Source organism: Acomys minous (genome assembly GCF_964271855.1).
Source record: "Acomys minous genome assembly, chromosome: 6".
NCBI lineage: Eukaryota > Metazoa > Chordata > Mammalia > Rodentia > Muridae > Acomys > Acomys minous.
Window position 1 is genome coordinate 3,694,269 of NC_140487.1, and position 11,062 is coordinate 3,705,330.

The 11,062-nt window shown below is 37.2% G+C and overlaps 1 long non-coding RNA gene across 1 annotated transcript; it reads left to right on the forward strand.

The window, feature by feature from the left end:
• The first annotated feature begins 2,534 nt into the window (after positions 1-2,534).
• On the forward strand, positions 2,535-6,653 carry LOC311599002. The gene is made up of 3 exons (XR_014779752.1): positions 2,535-2,654; positions 4,388-4,437; positions 6,632-6,653. It is a non-coding gene; the product is annotated as an uncharacterized lncRNA (long non-coding RNA).
• Positions 6,654-11,062: the final 4,409 nt, after the last annotated feature.

Below are 11,062 nucleotides of genomic sequence, written 5' to 3' on the forward strand. Positions count from 1 at the left end.
AAATCATCTTGCTGTGGAAATTGGATTGTTAATGTCTAGTTCAGTTCTTAAGTTCTTTATATATTTCATATTAGTCCATTGTCAGATGTGGAGTTGATGAAATCCTTTTCCCATTCTGTCTGTTGCTGTTTTATCCTATTGAGAGTGTCAATAGGACACTTTGCCTTATGGAAGCTTTTCAGTTTCATGAGGTCCCATTTATTAATCATTAATCACTACTTTTACTGTCTGTACTATTGGTGTTCTGTTCAGGAAGTTGTCTCCTAGGCCATTCAAGGCTATTCTCCACTTCTTTCTCTAGCAGCTTCAGTGTATCTGCTTTTAAGTTGAGATCTTTGTCCATTTGGACTTGAATTTTGTACAGTGTGATAGATATGGCTCTATTTGCAATTTTCTGCATACAGACATCCAGTTAGAGAAGACCCAGCTCTACCACTCCTGGGCATATACCCAAAGGATGCTCCACCCTACTACTCCTGGGCATATTATACCCAAAGGATGCTCCATCCTACCACAAGGACACTTGCTCAACTATGCTCACAGCAGCTTCATTCATGATAGCCAGAAACTGGAAATGTCCCTCAGCCAAAGAACTTATAAAGAAAATACAATACACTAACACAATAGAATACTACTCAGCTTTTAAAAACAAGAAAATCATGAAATTTTCAGGCAAATGGATAGAACTAGAAAATATTGTCCTGAGTGAGGTAACCTAGAACCAGAAAGACACACATGGTATATATAAATGGAATTTAGCCATATAGTACAGGATAAATATACTTAAAGCACAGACTCAAAGAAAATAAGTAATTAAATAGAAAGAAAGAAAGACAGACAGAAAGAGAGAAGAAAAGAAAAACAGGATACAATCCACAGACCCAGAGAGGCTAAAGAAACAAAGAGGGCTTAAATGCGGAATGAAAAGATTTCCTGGGCGAGGGTAAATAAAATATATTTTGATGGTGGACTGGGGCTCAGTGGGGTTAGGAACAGGGGGATCAGGTGGGAGGGGGAGGGAGAAAGTATTGAGAGAAATGACTGGAACTTGGGTCTTTTCTTGGCCAGGGTAGAAAGCTAACTCAATGGGAACTCTTGCTATCCCTAGCAAAGACTCTCAGTAATGAGAGACAGGGAGCCTGAACTGGTCTCCTGTAACCAGGCAAGGCCTCAAGTGCCCAGGTTAGGACACCAACCCAGCCACCAAACCTTCAATGTACAGTTTGTCCTTTCAGAGTGTTCTGGAACCAGAGGCCAGCAAAATCATCATCAGAGAGACTTAATTCAGGAACTGCTATGAGCAGATGCAAAGCCCCATGCCAAACATTAGGTTGACATCATAGAGTCCTGTGGAGGAGGGAGAGACATGGTCGGAGGAACCAGAGGGGTCAGGGACACCATAAGAACACTGCCCACAGAATCAACTGAGTAGGGCTCATGGGGGTCACAGAGATCAAGGAGCCTTTAGGGGTATCTTCACAAATGCTATGGATGAGTAGCTTGATGTTCTTGTGGGACTCTGAACAGTGGGAGGAGAGCGCTGTTCCTTACTCTTTTTGCCTACGTGTGGGACCCTTTTCCTGTCACTCAGTTGTCCTGTCCATCCAGCCTTGATGTGATGGTATGTACCTCGTCTTACTGTAGCTTGCTGTGCTATAATATGTTCGGTTGATGTCCCTGAGAGGCCTGCTCTTCTCTAAGTGGAGGAGATGGAGAGGTGGATTTGGCAGAGATGGGGCGAGGGGAAGGGAGGGAGGGGAAACTGTGGCCTGGGCATAACATGTGAGGGAAGAATTCAGAACAATTTGGTCAAGATGTTTGATTTCACTGTAGTTTCCAAATGGACTGGGTTCATCAGAAATTCACAAAAGCCCAGGTTCCATTCATGATTACAGGAATCTGGAACATTTGCAACCTGTGGAAGAGATGGGAGTGGAAGAGCAGCACACACTTAGTACCCTCCAGCTTGTGGTATGTGATCGAGTCTGCCGAGGTTGCTAGCCTCTCCACAGAAGTCACCTCTATAAAGGAAAAGGCAGAGAATTCTGATTCTAAATATTTCTCTGATGTGTTTTATATTTTATGAGTCTGAGAAACACTGTGGGAGACTTGTGTCAGGCTGCAGTGGAATGACACAGCAAGTTTCACATTTCACAGAGAACCAGCGTCTCAGACTTAAAACCATTAACCACATTGCAAATTCTCCTATATTATTAATTCTGAGTTAGGCTTTACTCTTGTATTTTTCTATGTTACCCTGGTATGTTCTTCTGGAACACAGTGACAATCTTCTCCTTCCTTCCTTTCAGTCTTTCTCCATAGCAACACTCAACACCCATTTGGGCCTTATTTAATGTTTAAAAAAAAAAAAAAGGAAAATTTACCCAAATCCTCAAGTTTTTGTAGTAACACAACAGTTTTGGTTTTTGTTTTTGGGTTTTTATTTTTTTATTTTTGGTTGTTGTTTTCAAAAAACATGTACTGAGGTAACTTGTGATAATTTGTTTTATGCAGACGTCTTCAGAGTGTTTAGAAGAGTACTACAGAGCTCTCCCTGAGCCATGGTGGTGATTGATACTGGACGTCATGGCTGCACACGGGTGCACATTTATGGAGACAGAGCTCTTGAGTGAGATTCTTATTGCAAAGTTCTGGTTAGTATGCAGTTAACTTTACAATCATAAGCTAATGTGCAGTAATGCAGATATGAACTTATATGTTAAGACAGTATTTGGAGAACATGTCCAAAATGATGTTATGACTCTTACCAAATATTGCCAGTGAAGCAAATCTTAGGATTCCAACTATCTAAGTTAATTTTCTATGGCTTTGATGAAAAACTGTGACCAAGATAAATTGTAGAAGAAAAAGTTTATTTGGGGCTTACAGTTCATAAGGTGAGTCTTGTGACCATCAATGGTGGGAACATGGCGGCAGGCAGACAGGCTTGACACTGAAGCATTACCTGAGAGTTTACATTTTTATCTACAAGCACTGGAAATGGTGTGGGATTTCAAAACCTCAAAGCTTGTCCATAGTGACCCCATAGTGACATACCTCCTCTAACAAGGACACACCTCACAATCCATCTTAAAAGGTTACACTAGCTGCCGACCAAGTGTTCAAATATATGAGTGTGGGTGAGCCATTGTCATTCAAACTACCATATCGAGATTGCTGAGTATGCGTGTGCCAGATAAAGCTTCTGTAAGGTAATTTATATTTATTTAATGATAAAATTTTAATTTATCAGTCATTAATTGGTCAATATAAATAAACTAAAATAGGAAAGATCAATCATCATAAAACACTAAAACTAACCAAAAAAGAAAAAAAAAACCAAAACAACAACAACAACAGCCCCTAATCTGGTACCTTCAAAGACAAAGCTCATTTACATATATTTATCAGTCAGGGATGCTGATGCCAGTTTGTATCCTAGATGTGCTTTCTGAGACACTCTACTATTGTATGATACAAATGTCTTTTTTATACACATAAATGCTATTTGAAGCATTTGAAACAAAAATATCTTGAGGTCTTCAAATAGGTTTGTATTTAAGCTCATTTGTCACAGCTAGCTTCCTTGTTTGTTTCTTTGCCTCATTAATTTAAACTACAGTGCATTAAAATTAATTCTTGTGAAAGTGAAGTTAAAAAGAATAAAGTTCTTGTCTTTCCTACCTAGGATATTTAGGTATATTTGACATTTTTCTTTTTGTTTTTCCTTTCCTGTTATTTCTAGCAGCATCCTGTGTGCAAAGCTGCTTCACACCTATTTTGTTGTGAGCTAATAAACACAGAATCAATTTGAGATGGGATGATGTTTTCCTGATAGAAAGACTGTTGCTCACATCAGTCATCATTTCATTCTCTGAAAATAATTTGAAAGGTTCACCTCTGCTGCACTTCGGATACTGTCCTTTCTTTATTTCTTTTATCCCACTAAGATTTTATCTTTTGTTTTGTGTATAGAACAAAAACTAAATATGCTTCAATAAAAGACCCATTTAAAATATAATGTGAAGGAAAATGAGCTTTAGCATATCCTACAGTGGTATCAAATTTGTTTTAGTATTTTCACAAAAAATAAAACATCTTCTCTGGAACTAGTATTGTGAGAAATTATTTATTTTAAATATGCTAGGCTTCCTAGAATAAAGTATGCATTTTATTTCCTTCTTGTGAAGAACATATATTGCCAAATACATGGATCTAATCATTGTACTCCTGAAATTTGCTATAGATAAGATAGCTCATGTGTGAAGTAAATTGTAACAAACTTCTAAAGTTGGGTTTGGCAAACTGTGGGCACACACTAACTTTCTGTTTGTAAATGAACATATTCTTTTTTTTTTGCATGTATCCATAAAATCTTTGAATTCAGGTGACAGCACACAAGTTGTGTGCAGCTTACAAAGCTGAAAATGCTTCTTGGTATGTACAGTGACCTTCCTGTCCAGTGACCTTCCTGTCTAGTGACCTTCCTGTCCACTGACCTTCCTGTCCATTCACCTTCCTGTCCATTCACCTTCCTGTTCACTCACCTTGCTGTCCAGTTACCTTCCTGACCTTATTTATATGACCAAAAAATGTATTGATAAAGAAGTCCTTTGAAGTAAATACACAAAGAAAATTGAAAGTGATAAATTGTATTTGACACCAAAATTGAACTATGGGTAAATATTTTTAGGGTCTTTAGCTAAATTAGTATTTCTTTCAGGACTTTTGATTTAAAGAAAGTCTGGCAGGTAGAGGTGAATGGGCACATGAAACTGTGAAGTCATTAAAGTCGTGTTTTGTGTTTGTTTTGTTTTAATTTAAACACGTTGATGAATACTAAAATAGCTGTATTGGATGGTATGTGTTGATTAAAATAATAAAAGTTGGTCTTTTAAAAATGTCAGTGATAAAATTGCGGTTCAATTCTCTAATATAAAAATTTCCAACCAGATTTACTACTAAAGAGTTAGATATACAGGAGGAGGAGATCCCCCTCAGTCACAGTCACAGGGGAGGGGAGTAGGGGAGAAGCAAGAGGGAGGGAAGAATGGGAGGATACAAGGGATGGGATAACAATTGAGATGTAATATGAATAAATTAATAAAATATATTTTAAAAAGAGTTAGATCATTTTTAAATTTATTATTCTTAGTCGTTGTAGGCACTGTTAATTTGAATAGCATATATTATACCATAGTAATAACCCCAAATACCACAGGGCTAAACAAAACTATTTAGGTCTTTTTCAGGAAATCTGCATTGTGCCCATGACACTCTTGGTGATGACTTAGCCTGATGTATCCGTAGGAACATGTCTCTTCAATTACACCAGTGAGGGAAAAAAGATTCTAAAATATTTCAAGATTAAAGTTCAATGCTTATACTCAGAAGTCACATGATTATTCCTAACCTCAAGGAGGAGAGGAAATGCAATCCCTTCACATACCTAGATTCTAGAATGAAGAGTGCAAGGCAACTCAAAGAGCCGCAAAGAGCAAATGCGCAAAAGGCCAACTTGGAAGCCGGTTTACATATCCTTCTTTCTTCCGCAGATGTGTCTTTAGAAGATTATGCATTTAGTTTCACTAGTGAAAGGACTAGGTAGAAAAATACTGACATTCAAAATACACACAGGCAAGAAAATATAGAGATGGACAGTTTCTTTACAAATATCATCCAGAAAGCTGATCTTAGGATTATTTGACATTTTCTTTATTCTTTCATTAACCTATTTCAGTTAACTTTCTTTCAGTGTTTGGTAGAAAATCAGAGCCCTTATAATTTCTAGAGTTACTGTAACAATGCACTCACAATAGCTCTGATTGACAGGCCTGTGCACGATGTGCATTCTGAAACAGTTCATTGTTTTTCTTCAATCCAAATGCTGAATTGCAGCAGCCATTCCTTTAAACAGTTACTTCTTGGTTGACTTAGTTCCTTCTTCTTTTTAGCTAAGATAACTGCTAACATTACAGCTCCAGAAGCTTTGCTCTGGAGCAGAGTCAGGCAAAAATTCTAACATGTCTTTGCTCCTATTCCTTTGGTGAATCAATGGCTACTTTATCACAAATGTACAACCTAATACACTTGGGGAAATCCTGCCTCCTGATGTACAGTTAGGGAGATGTGTAATTCATCATGCCCATGCACCTGTAGTCAATCAACCTTATTAAAAGCGTTAGAAAACCAGATTTATTTGTTTTTGGTATTTCCCCTATAGTATGCACAGAAATAATCACCTATATGTTCTTAGTTTTGTAAGTCCACACCTGTCACAATCCATTTATGTATTTGTATGTTTTATCATACAATCTTTCTCCTCTTTAACTCCCTTATGCTTTTATCTAACATAATAAATAATTTTGTTCTTTGAGAGTATACATATCCTAAAATACATTTCAGGAATTATCACAAATTAGATTTTCTTCTATTTATATGGCATAGCAAATGAATATACTTACAAGGGTCATTGCCTTGTGTAAACTAGAGATCAACTCTGGAAATTTTATGGTACATCCAAGTCACTATGCTCTAAACTAAAACCACCACAGAGGATACATTTGAATTCTGTTTGCCGTTAGTGTCCTCAGATGTTTATAATGAGTAATACTTCTGTTTCTCACTCTAGGGTCTTGGATTTGCAACTAGAGATAAGGCCCTTGTGAACTTGATTCTTGCTACACTAATGGGATTTCAGCAATTCGGTATCAACTTAGGTCTCACATTAATCTTTCTCATGATACTGTTGAAAACACTGAACCACCACAAACTAAAAACGTCTGAAGCTTGATTGATGTCTTTCAGGTGCGTGGAAGGGCATTGTGTAGACCTGCTGTAAAATCATGTCTAGAATTCATAAGTCTCCCTGCCGTCTGGGCAGATCAATGCCCGTCAGCAGTGAGCAGCTGAGCATTGGTCTGATGGTTTCTATTAACACTGGCTGTTATTGATGACGCCCTCTTGCACCCAAATATTCATGTGGCTTACAGTTGGCATCTTGCTGATGATTGATGACACGTATGATGTGATGGGCTGTGATGGATTTTACTTGTGATCATCTCTTGACTATTCTGTTTAACATTCCTCATGATCTTGAGAATCACTGGCTAAAGCTATTAAATTCAGTACAAGTAACCTTTCAATTCATGTGCATTTGCTAAGCATAATTTGTAAAACATGTTTTCTAGAAATCAGGGTAAAATGAAATAAGTATTTTTCTCTCTACTAAAGAAAATTGTTCTTTTCTAGGTAGAAATCATTAAATAACTCTTCCAAGTTTAGCTTGATTACAGGACATGCATTATAACTTAAATAATTATCATATAACATATTAGCCAGACAGTACTCATATCCTGATTCTTAATCGTGTAAAGGAAGGTGAAAGAAGACAAACCATTTTAAAAATTCTGATCAAATGTTCAATAAAAATAAGAACAAAATTTCAAACTCAAACAAAATTGCTGAGTGGAAAGTGAAGATTTTAGCTACAGATTCTATAATTACACTATTCTGCAACATAGCTCCATTTTTATATTGATTTATTTTTAGATATTTGTTTTTATTTATGTGCATGTGTCTTCATGTGGATTTTAGCATATTAAAGCAGTGCTCATGGAGTCCAGGTGTTTGGTTCCCTGGAGCTGGAGTTAGGGGTGACTGTGAGCTGCTTGGTATATGTGCTGAAGGGAACCTCTGACCACGGGGAGAGTAGACCTACTAATAACTGAACCTTCCATCCTGACTCTGAAATATTTTTAATATTATAAAATTTTTCTTCAGTGATTTCAACTTATGGGCATATAATACTGTGTCTTCTCATTTTCTTTATGCCTTCTCCATCAACAGTTCCCTTATAACATTCTAGTTATTGGCTCTGAATGTATAGCTAAATATTAATTTCTCTTATTTATTTCCTTTTTTCAGTTTTTCCTTCTCCTTTATTTCTCACTCTTCTCCTACCAGCTTCATATCTGTGTCCTACGTTCCTCTTTTCCTTCACATGCTGACCCTTCCTCATTATCCATTTAATTCTCTAGTGGAAGTCCTGCTTCTTATGTCATGACTGAACACACTAAAATATGAAGACAGTTTCAAAATGAAAGAATCCTCCACTTACCTACAGCACCATGGCTTTCCCCTCCTGCCCCTTCCTTCCTTCCTTAGGAGGACTCATCACTCACGTGACTCGCTGCTGCTATGTGCACTGCATCCTATGTGCACTGCATCCTATGTGCACTGCATCCTATGTACACTGCATCCTATGTGCGCTGCTCCTATGATGTGCACTGTATCCTATGTGCGCTGCTCCTATGATGTGCACTGCATCCCTTCTTTCCTGGTTTACTTAATTTAGTTAGTATATATATGCTCATATTGATGCTTCTTCTCTGCTTCATCATTCCCATCAATGCAAAAATGTTGTTATTTCAATGTAATGACATCAATTTATTTGTATGCAGCTACTTACTATCCCTTTAAAAAATTTGTGAGACTTTGATGGCCACAACCTGTATCTAATTCCTTTCCCCTAGTCTCTTACACTCCATGAAGAGACTTCTGCTTCTCTTACAGCACTAGTGGTTCTCTTATGAGGGGCATCAGTGGCTGCTCTGTCAAAACAACAGGCACCTGCCGTGGCGTTACAGCTGAAGTTTGTTTTCTTGTATCACATCTCCTGCTGTCACCCTCATCAGGGTCACCTGGATAATAACTGGCCTGAGTCATTACAATGGTCTCTCAGTGTGTCCCACTGCTTCAGCCTCATTATGTCACCCCTACAGTGTGCAGCACAACAGTGTATTTACTAAAAAGCAAGTAATCCTGCTACTTACTGTTTAAAATAATTTTTATATACCATTCATAATTCTTTATATTTTTTTATGAATTGCTGAGCATCTAGTTGGCATGGTAGGAGGAGGGCTATCTCAGGCAATAAAACACAAAGTAATGAGACATGACAATGGCTCTTTAGGTTATGCAAATATTACAAATTATGGTCCTTGCATCATGAAAGGTATGGTGCTTTTGAAATCCTTAAAGGTGACTTTACAGTGGCAGGATATTTGATCTTATTGTGACCCTCAGGATTGTGAACTGTAAAGCCCAGTTTCTTGTTTGGTGTGGTTGAGACCTAAGACACACCATTAATACAAGAACTTTCTGTTTATTGTAAACAGGTGATTGTGGTGTGGTCCAACCATCCCTGGCACACACCTTAAACCCAAGAGCTTTCTGTACATAGGATTTAATAAAGTTAACTGTAGGTCAACAAGCAGGGCAAGAAATCAGCTGACAGGGATTAAAGAGCAGGAGGGACTTTGTGTTGAGGAGTATTTATGACAGTGTGGAAAAGGAGAAGGGGCTTTTGAGCTTTGAGCTAGCAAGCTCTTTAGTTTTTTGGCTTTCTCTCACCAGCTGAGTTAGTGAGTTTTGGGCTTTTTCCTCTGAGATGTGAGCTGAGTAGGAAGTTCAGCTGGGTACTTTCTCTGCCTCTCTGAGCTGGCGGGTTTTCACACCAGCCAGCATCTGGCTCCTGAGCCTTCGTTGGTAAAATCGAATGGTTGGGGTTTCTCTTTTTTAAAATTACACTTTACTGTGATATAACTCAAATATTATAGAGATTACACTTCAAAATTACATAATTCAAACTTTTCTGAGTATTATTTTTTTCTTTCTCCTAAAGAAACTCCAATTGTCACTAGGAATCATTCCCCTTAGCCTTACTTGTCCTAGCTAGTGACAAGCACTGATCAAGTTGGTGACCTCTGTATGTGCCTATTCTAGATTTGATATAATTGTAAATATGCTATACACTGCCTTTATATAAGACTGACTTGGAGCTGGAGAGATGGCCCAGTGGTTAAGAGCACTGACTGCTTTTCCAGAGGCCCTGAGCTCAACTCTCAGCAACCACGTGGCGGCTCAAAACCGTATCTAATGTGATCTGATGCCCTCTTCTGGCTTGCAGGTGAAATGCAGGCAGAGTATTGTATACATAATAAATACATCTTTTTTTCCCAATAAAATGAAATGAAATGTGTTTTAATATTTTTAAAAGAGGATGATTTTGATAGATTATAGTATTTACAGAGGTTACATTCATAATAATTAAATTAGATGAACCTTATTCTCTATGTACATTACTAGGGGCATGGAAGGGCAAATACATAGTCAACACAGGGAAGTAATTATATCACTCCAAGAAAAACTAGAAACATAAATTTCACCTATACATAAAACAAACTAGATGTCAAAAATTATATAAAAGCTTTTAAAAGAGAAACTTCTAAGCATGAGATTTCCCGAGTCAAAGCAATGTATCTGATACCAGACATCAGAGATGGCTTGAAAACAGACAAAACAGAAAGCAACAAAAACTCTATCATCCATTCATTCATTCACCACTTGAATCAACAAACCCAGCTATGATACTGTGAGTAAATAAACATTCATAATAAATACATATGTAGAAAAGACTGACCTTTCCCATTAAGCATGATGATTTCCAGGTTTGTGAGCACTATAGCTATAATCAGCACTTCATTCTTGAATGCACGAAAACATCACATTTAAAGAAACTATATTTTTCTCATTCATTAGCTGATAGACGTTTGGTTTGTTATTGCTTGTGGGTTGTCAAGAATGAATGATGTTTGCCATTAAGAAGTTTGTGTGTATGTTTTCATTGCTACTATGTATTTTCTTGATATAATTACTGGGTCATATGTGACTCTTTAATGTTTTTTTAAAATGGATGGAGTCTTTTCCAAAGTGGTTTCATGATTTTCCAGTCCTCCCATCAATATATGAGAGTTTCAATTTTTCTACTTATTTGCAAATACTTGTTATTTCCTGGTGGTATTTTATTTTATTTTATTTTTTAACTAGTAGTTGTGTAGTGATGGGTTCTTATGGTTTTGCTTTCACTTTTCTGATGTCTGATAAAATCTGGAAGAGAGGGGACAGTGTAAATATGTTTATAGCACATTACATTAGGGAACTGTAAAACAATTCAATACAAATATAAGGAAAATTGTTTTCTGTTTCCTCAGAGGGCCTC